General features: G+C 37.0%; 1 non-coding gene across 1 annotated transcript; it reads right to left on the bottom strand.

Moving 5' to 3' along the window:
• Window positions 1-9,265: 9,265 nt before the first annotated feature.
• Window positions 9,266-9,396, bottom strand: LOC123324473. Its single transcript, XR_006539837.1, has one exon. It is a non-coding gene; the product is annotated as a small nucleolar RNA SNORA63 (small nucleolar RNA).
• Between the last annotated feature and the right edge of the window lie 234 nt (window positions 9,397-9,630).

Genomic DNA, 9,630 nt, shown 5'->3' with positions numbered 1-9,630 from the left:
GGTCTTCTATATCATTAATTCTCTCTTCTGCCTCATTTATCCTAGCAGTTAGAGCCTCCATTTTTGATTGCACCTCATTAATAGCCTTTTTGATTTCGACTTGGTTAGATTTTAGTTCTTTTATTTCTCCAGAAATGGCTTCTCTAATATCTTCCATTCTTTTTCAAGCCCAGCTAGTATCTTTAAAATCATCATTCTGAGCTCTAGTTCCAACATCTTACTAATGTCTGTATTGTTAGGTCCTTGGCAGTTGGTACTGCCTCTTGTTCTTTTTTTTTGAGGTGATGTTTTCTGTCTTGTCATTTTGTCCAGAGGAGAACAGATGAATGAAAGAACAAAATGCTAATTGGATAACAATGTCCCCAGAAAAATATACACTAAACAAATCAGAAGAGACCTGAAACCGGGGGGAAATAAAGGGAAATAAACAAAAAAAGAAAGAAAAAGAAAAAGATAAAAACTAACAAACAAACAAACGGAAACCAGAATATGATCAAATATGATCAGGCTGGTGCATAGATCAGTGCCACACACTAGATTTTGGGCGTATTTTGGTCTTCTAGAAGAAAATGCCGCCCAAAATTTTAAAGAAAGAAAAACTTATATATGTACAAAAATAAGGGTTAATACGATGAATGGATGGAATATGACTGTAAAGATGGAAATTATAAAATATTTTATAAAAGGAATTGATAAGAAGTTGGTTGAAAAAGAAAGAAGAGGTTTGAAAAAAATGGGAGAGAATGTGATCAGGCAGGAGACTAGGACAAAGCCATTCACTAGAGATTTAGGGTGTATTTGGTCTGTTAGAAGAAATTGTATCCCAAAATTTTAAAGAGAGAACAACTTTTATATATATACCAAAAATAAGGTTAACTACTATGATGGGATAGAATATGACTCCAAAAATGAAAAATAAAAAAGATTTTTTAAAAAAAGGATTAATAAGATGTTGAAAAAAGGGAAAAACAAAAATTCAAAAAAAGAAAAAGAAAAAGAAAGTTAAAAAAAATTAACTTTGAAAGACTAAAGAATCATGGGGAAAAAGCCATGAATTCTATGTGCAGTATTCCCCTAGCTCTGGAATTCTGCCGTTCTCATTGATGGGTAAACTTGGTCTTGGCTGGCTGTTCTTGCTGATCTTCTGGGGGAGGGGCCTGTTGCTTTGGTTCCGAAATGTCTTTGCCAGAGCCGGAATTGCCCCACCCTTGTGGGGTCCGGGCTAAGTAATCTGCTCAGGTTTGCTCTCAGGAGCTTTTGTTCCCTACAAGCTTTCCGTACAGGTTTAGAGGACAAGAGTGAAATGGCAGCCTCCCAATCTCCGCCCCAGAGGAGCCAAGAACTTGGGGCCCCACTCCTCAGTGCACCTCCAGAGAAAAGCAATCACTCCCGTCTCCCCGGTCTCCCGCCGCACTTCTTGCTCACCCAGCCTGTGATCGAGCATCTCTATCTCTGGCGCACAACCCCGTGTGGAGGCTCCAAACCCAGCAGATCCCTGTGGTGTGCTCCCGCTCCACTCCTCCTGGGGGAGGAAGGGGAGTCTCCCCGGATCTGCTGCTTGTTGGGTCCCTGCTGGAGGAGCAGTTGCCTGACTGTGCCGGAGATCATGGTTTATGGCAACCCCGAGCTGAGAACCTACTCTTCGGCTCCATCTCTGCAGCTGGCTTCCCCTCTCTGATACCTGGGAGCTCTGCTGCACTCAGGCACCCCTGGTCTTTCTGTGACCCTGAGGGTCCTGAGACCACACTGTCCTGGTGAGGGTTCCACCCCCTGCTTAGCCACTGGCTCAACATCCATCAGCGGAGTAGACTTCTAAAAATTCTGATTTTGTGCTCCGCTGCTCTATCACTTGCCAGTAGCGGCTGACGGAGGCCCCCTCCTCTGCCGTCTATCTTCCCGAATATCGCCTTGGATTCACTTCTCCGCACATCCTACCTTCCAGAAAGTGGTCGCTTTTCTGTTCAGAGTTGCTGCTATTCTTTTCTTCGATCTCCTGTTGAGTTTGTAGGTGTTCAGAATGGTTTGATCCCTATCTAGCTGGATCCTGGGACCAGACGAAATTTAGGTCTCCTGCTCCTCCACCATCTTGCTCCTCCTCCCCTTCACTGTTATTTCTAATCTTTGTTATCATTCTTGAGAAATTTGTACACAAAGTCTCTGCCTTTTGTGTGTGTCTTTTCCTGTTTATTTTGTTCTTTCTTATTGCTATGAAAGTGTCTGATCCTGGCCATGACCTAGCTTCTTGTCTTCTGCTTTAAGAAGCCATGATTATGAAATTATGCCTCTGTTCTAGATTTTCATTTTATAGTACTTGATTTTGATTTTACATTTCCATTCTTATGGCACGTCTACATTGCCATACCAACAAAACTAACCTCTATCAGCCAGCTTTGAAATCTCCCTCATGATGGAAGAGGTAATTATAATCATCATATTAGTTTCACTTCATTTTTAGTTTTCTATTTAATTTGAAAGTGGAGGAGAAAGCACTAGGCCCCACTTCCCTAAACCTGCTTCCCATTTTGTAATTTCTGCTATACAACATCATGAGCTGACCAGAACAGCATAATTTTTACTTATTAATTCCTCATAAATACCTGTTTCTATCAGTGACAGGGTCAGGGGGAAGGAATTTTGGAGGCGATGTACCAAGAAGCTAATTAGACCTGAAATTTGTGGCTCCTTAATTACATAGGTCCTTCAAAGGCATAGGAAGGAACCCTAGCAATCTACTTACATGATCCTGTGTTTTTGCCAAACCTCAGTTGATTAAGTCCATGGGCTCTTGCTATTCAGTAGCTCTGAGGTCACTTTCCTCTTTTGGTGCAGGGATATTGGAATAGTTGTGGACATTCTAAAGGATTAGCAGTAGGGAAGATAAAACTATTTGGGGGATAATGATATATATCATGGTTTGTAGTCACTTTTGTATTTACTTAAGGTTGTTGGAAATCACACAAAACAGAATTTTTCAAATTTTCTATGAATATTGACCACAACTTTATAGTAGTAATAACAAGCACCGAAAAATTGTTTGGATTAGATTCTGTCTTATATAGTCTAACATTCAAAATAAAAATTACTCAAGTATGCTAGAAGAAAGAATAGATCATCTTTCTATTCTCTATATAGGTAATAACAAAATTTGTCATACAAAGAGGCAATCAAAAAGTATAAGCCAAAACATGCAGGAATAAAGTATTATAGAGGTATGTCTGTCAATCCATTTAAAAATGTCATTTTTCCAAATTTTTTTTCAAAATTTTTAATACTTGTGATAATTATCATATTTAAAAAAATAATTTGATTTATTTTTCAATCTGAACACACATCCTTTTCATACTTAATTTTATATTTATAATTTTTATTCATTTTCTTAAAGATGCCCCCCAAATTGGCTGAATAAAATCTGGACATATCCTAGCTAGGGGTTATTTGTGATGTCTTCTTATCCCCCAACACTATCATTTTAAACAATCTAATAGGAAAAACATTCCATAATTGTAATAATGACAACATAAGGGACAAAATAATGAATGCTACTTAAGTGGTACAATCAGTAAGTGTATATAGTTACAGAAGAGGGATTTACATTAACATACTTATGACCAAAAAAGAGGAGCCAGTGTTCTATTGAAGGGAGTCATTTGGATATGTAGATAATTAGCAGTAGAATGTTAACGAAATTAATAGTGTAGGTCAGTTTTCAAGTTTCTCCTCATTTGCATCTTCAGAATTGAAGTGTGTATTCCCAGGTCCTAATCTACCACTATGTACATAGTACTGAAGCTAGAGCATTAAAGATAAATTAACAAATTCTCTTGTCAACATTTTGGGGTTGTCTGTGCATACTCCCTTCCCCTACTTCCATTGTTTTACACTCATGCTCAGAAGAGAATCGCCAACTCACCAAACATAACTTCAGGGTCGGGCTACAGTTGAGAGGTTTAAGGGTGAGTATATGACTCAAAAATGGCCAGACTTACTGTCCCATCAGTTCGTAACTAAAGCTAAGAAATTCCAGAATAATCCTGGCTAAACTCTGAATTTCAGAGGTATTGGTGAATAAGTATCTGTAAAACCTGAGATAGAAAAAAAAAGTAACACAAAGGGAGGATGCCAAGATGACTGAGGAAAGACTTCCTTGGTTCTCTCAATCTTTTCTTGCATATTGGTTCCAATCTTTGCTGAGGTCTAGTCATAATAATGATGTAGATTCCATGAAGTACATCTGTATTAATTAGTACCCTTCATGATAACCACACTTTCATTGTACAAGTCCATTGTGGTCCTTAAACCTGGTAGCACACTTGAATCACCTGGAGAATGTCTGGCCCTATCTGGGACAAATTAATGAAGGTTCTCAACTAATTTTCAGCTTATTATGAATCCTTGTTTGTTTCTATCTCAAGAATGACTTTATTTTTTAAAAAAATATTTTATTTATTTATTTGACAGAGAGCGAGAACGTGTGTGTGCACAAGCAGGGGGGAGGGGCAGAGGGAGAGGGAGAAGCAGACTCCCCGCTGAGCAGGGAGCCTGATGCGGGGCTTGATCCCAAGATCCTGGAATCATGACCTGAGCCGAAGGCAGACGCTTAACTGACTGAGCCATCCAGGTGCCCCCAAGAATGACTTAAAGAAAAAGGACAAATAATATTTAAACTTCCACTTCCGAAATATCCCTAGGTGGTAAGGCAAATAGAAGTCAGAATAATTCCCATCACTAAACCAAAATTAACAAATGAATTTGACCTAAGTAATACTATATTTATATATATTACAAGGTATATATTTATATATATATATATACACACAATAAATTGATGTTTAGATGTGATTTTAAAACTATTAAAGGACATAATAATATTAATGATTGACAATTTTGAACGGTGATTATTGAATTTGAAAATATTGGTTAGGTTTTGAAATTTTGAGTGCTTGTTACCAACAAGTATCACAAAATAGAGTAGTACTGTGGTGAGGTGACTTGCAGTATAGTTTGAGGAACTTGACAAGCATGGAGAATTCATAGACAGTATGGTATTCTAAATGAGTTTAAACACATTTATGCCAAGATATTTCAAGGAAGCTTATTCACACAGAGGATACTTTCTGCTTCAGTAAATACGTTCCCTAGTGCAAAAGATCCCAATTCTGTTTGAATTCTCTGTGATATTCTGTCATGCATACTAGTTTCGCGTGTGTATTTGTGTGTGTGTGCATTTTCTTTCTTTCATTCTTTCCTTTCTTGACAAACACCACATAAATGGGAGTGCATAAAGCCCAATTACCTTGAACTTGCTAAAAACTGTCCATGGGGTTAAGAAAACAAAACAAAACAAAACAGAAACCTCCTGACTCCCTAATCATCCAAATGAAGAGATTTGAATATCTCTTGTGTATTGTTCAAGCTTCCCATTCTTCAAGTTTTAACTGACTTTACTGTGCTCCTGGGAGGCAGAAGTGCAAGGAAAGAAAGTGGAAAAATAATGTACTAAAAATATATGAGAATCCATGCTCAATTTTTTTTTCTCTTTTTTACTTTATTTTTGTAAAGACATGAAAATTGGACTCTGTTTGATTTTCAGTCCTTTGAAGCAAATTCTTGTTTCAAGGGTTTCCTTATTTGTTTTGGTTTCCAAAATTATGTGCACATCTTTTTTGGTCACAAAAGGGCATTAAGCAAAAACTCAATATATGATCATGGACTAGGCTTTGTTAACATAGGGGATTGTTGCTTGGTCCATGTGTGCAAAACTTGATACCTTAACTAGATAGAGTGCACCTGAGGACAGCACTCAGTTTATCACAAGTCACCTAGCAGAATCGTGATCACCTAACAAATGATTACTAACATGCACTTGTTTAGTCTTACTGAAAGAATGTGGTCTTGGAAAGTCATTTTTTAAGTCCCAGATCCTTCATCCGTTAAGTGGAATAAAAATAGCACCCAACTCAAAGGACAGTTGTGAGTATTGAATGAAAGTATACCTGTAAAATCAGTGAACGCAGTGCCTGATACATAGTAATCTCTCCCTTTCTTTATCTCTCTCTCTCTTATAAATATAGATAGAGCATATAAATAAAGATATAGCATATTTTATAAATTCTAGAACACATTTCTTTGTATATTTTAATCTCTGAAATATCCATGTGTCTGTCATGGATTGCACCTTAGCATTGTGACATAGCTATATTGGTGTTGTCCTTTTTTTTCGTTGTTATTATGTAAAATACTAGTGTATCTTACCAGAAATAGTGCCTTGCATTCAATTAAATGAATACATTTTTGATCTTGTAGATGAAAACTCAAATGTGTTGTAACTATATATATCTTTACACACTATATGTAGAAATAGTATTTAACTATTTGTATAGCTACCAACAGAACTTTTTGTCTTTAGCTATTTTTTAAGCCTTATATATTGTAGAAGATGAATCCAACCCAGGAATTTCAATTGCTATGTTCCAAATGAACTGTGGCGTTGATAAACAATATTTGCTAAATTAATCAGCAGAGTCAATAGAAATATAAAGTTATTTGCATTTTAATATGCATTGTATTGCATTTGTTACAATAAAACACCAACACACCTATTAAGAAACATGTGCTGAGATAATAAGAGCCTAGGCTGGAAGATAGAAGGTCACATTCTTAGCTCTGCTCATAACCAAGGTCACTTGTACAAGTCACTAACTTCTCTGAGCCGTCATTTCCTCCATTTGTAAAATTAGCATTTTAGACTGGTGATTGCTGATATTTATATGACTCTATATTGTACAAAATGGTGGATTGTCTCCCATGGCCATCCTAGGTCAGATTATTCTACGGAGAAAATAACACAAGTTTCTTTAGTCTTTGTTGATGTGAAGATCTGGTTAAAAAAAAATCAGAAAATAAACAGTTGTTTGTGTATGGTGGTAAAAGGGGCATAATGCTGGAGTTTTACTGCCAAAATATTTAGAATTCTTTTAAAAAGTTGTACTCAGAGAAGTCAGTAGTCATAATGTTAGGTACTACGATTATTCAAATCCTTAGTAGAGTTTCCATGACTTCTCACACTGTGGAAATACAAGTTGCCCTCTGGAATTAGAAGTAGGGCAAGGCAATTTGTATTCATTTCTGTTCAGTCAAGAAGGGTTCAGTAGAGGAGGCTCTATTTCACAAACCTTGTTATGAAAGAAGAAAGAATGTTAGCTTAATGCTCACTTACATTAAGTGTTCAGTAAACCATACTGTCTAGTTCACAGACAAGTGAAGCTATTTTTGCTCTAGTGACAGCAAGAGCAGTGATATAGTATTAAGAGAGGTGACATTAAACAAGTCTGCCACTAACTTACTGTGTGACTTTGGGCAACTCGGGTCTCCTCTGGAGATAACGGTGATCTGCATTTCTTTCTAATTTATCTTCTGGCTCCCAAGGAACATATTGTAGATACATATTGGACAATATGATAATTGAGATTTACTTTACACATGGTCCAGTGAGAATGAAAAATGATTACTAAAACTAATAGGACAGAGGAATGAGAAGACCCAGGTCAAATGCGGTCATAACCTATCAAGAAAGGCTTTTGGAAATAGATAACATTTGAAGTGATCAAACCAAATTGGTAATACAAAGCTCTTCTCTGTAAACATTTGTAAACAAATTACTATGTATCACGCACTGGGTTCACTAATTTTACAGGTATACTTTCATTCAATACTCACAACTGTCCTTTGAGTTGGGTGCTATTTTTATTCCACTTAACAGATGAAGGATCTGGGACTTAAAAAATGACCTTCCAAGACCACATTCTTTCAGTAAGACTAAACAAGTGCATGTTAGTAATCATTTGTTAGGTGATCACGATTCTGCTAGGTGACTTGTGATAAACTGAGTGCTGTCCTCAGGTGCACCCTAATCTAGTTAAGGTATAAAGTTTTACACACATGGACCAGGCAACAATCCCCTATGTTAACAAAGCCTAGTCCATGATCATATATTGAGTTTTTGCCTAATTTGTAAACATCAATAGATCAGATATATAGTTCAGATTCCTAGTATTTTGGAAACGAGCAAATTTTTCACTTTTTTTTTCCCCACATAAAATTGTCCATGAGAAGTAATGGGCATTGCCTCAATTTAATTTCTTGATTTAGCCAAGGTACCGAACTTAACTTAGTTGATGTACCAATTTCAAGTCTTTTCCCTCCATCGTTCTCACCTACCGTTTATTTTCCCTAAAAGTTGGCAATATAAAAGAGAACATGTTTGTAAGATTAACTGATAGAAACTGATCATATAGAAAGGAAGCAGCTGCAAAACCAATAAATTTCATAGTAGGGGTTAATAATGTTTGTTAATGTGCTCTTTACTATTTGACTTATAACAGGAATCTATGCTGTAAGTTATTCATAATATTTAAATAGAAATTCAGGTTAATATAACTAAAAGTTTGGAGAGAGTATATAGTGTTAGCAAAGACCACAGTTTAGTTTTCCACTTTACTGTTTATTGTCTCTGTGATTCTGGGACATTACCTGTTTTCAAATATCTGAAATAAGAATAATAATGCCTTTTTCATAGAGTTGTTGTAAAAATTAAATAGTGTTGTATGTATAGGCCCTATGAAGTGCCATATAAGTACTGAGTGCTAACAAATAATCACTAAGAATTCAAACTTTAGAATAATTACCAACTCATAAGCTGTGAATCTAAATTGTTCCTGCATACCTATAGATTTCACACCTTTACATTTATATATTAATAAAAATTAATGTTTTTTGTTAATATTAAAATGGTTATAAATTTCCCAATATATTTCAGATCATGTCATATATGGAACATTAAATATATATGACACACTGGAGTAAGATAGAAGGTGTTTGTGTATATCTATTTAGGACATGACATGGTGAAAAAAATCCTGTGCAATGTCATTGTGATAAAAAAAATGAAATTATTAGTGAAATGTGTGCGAAGCTTAAAAATAACCTAACCTTGCTTCCATGAAATGGCCATGTGTATTTCTTAAGATTTTTTTTTTTTTAAAGATTTTATTTACTTATTTGACAGAGAGAGACACAGCGAGAGAGGGAACACAAGCAGGGGGAGTGGGAGAGGGAGAAGTAGACTCCCCGCTGAGCGGGGAGCCCGATGCGGGGCTCGATGCGGGGCTCGATCCCAGGACCCTGGGATCATGACCTGAGCCGAAGGCAGACGCTTAATGACTGAGCCACCCAGGCGCCCCTCAAGTCAGTGTTTTACTTGGTAAACATGTCTGAGACCATGCATCCCTGGCTGCTAAGCACCATGGCGGACAGGGCTAGAAAGGTAACAGCTTTATTTTGAGCAGGGGGCAAAGACAAGGCAGCACTTTACAGCTACATTGTAACTAGATCCTGCATTCTTAAGATTTTTTAATACTTGAGCGCATGGAACACACACTCCACTGGCCCCCTTATCCAAGGAGGATGGTGCATGCTACTGCAGACTGTGAACGGACATGTTCAAGGGCAGGGCACCTCATTGACCATGCTCAGGGCATGGTGGCAGAAAAACAGCAGACGGCTTTTGCTCATTGCACTCAATGACAGTGGAGTTTGAAGGGCACGCCCATGGATCTGTTCCACTTGGGCCGT

Source organism: Neomonachus schauinslandi, chromosome 3 (genome assembly GCF_002201575.2).
Source record: "Neomonachus schauinslandi chromosome 3, ASM220157v2, whole genome shotgun sequence".
Lineage (NCBI taxonomy): Eukaryota > Metazoa > Chordata > Mammalia > Carnivora > Phocidae > Neomonachus > Neomonachus schauinslandi.
The sequence above is the reverse complement of the archived record's forward strand: the minus strand, read 5'-3'. Positions and strand labels throughout refer to the sequence as shown.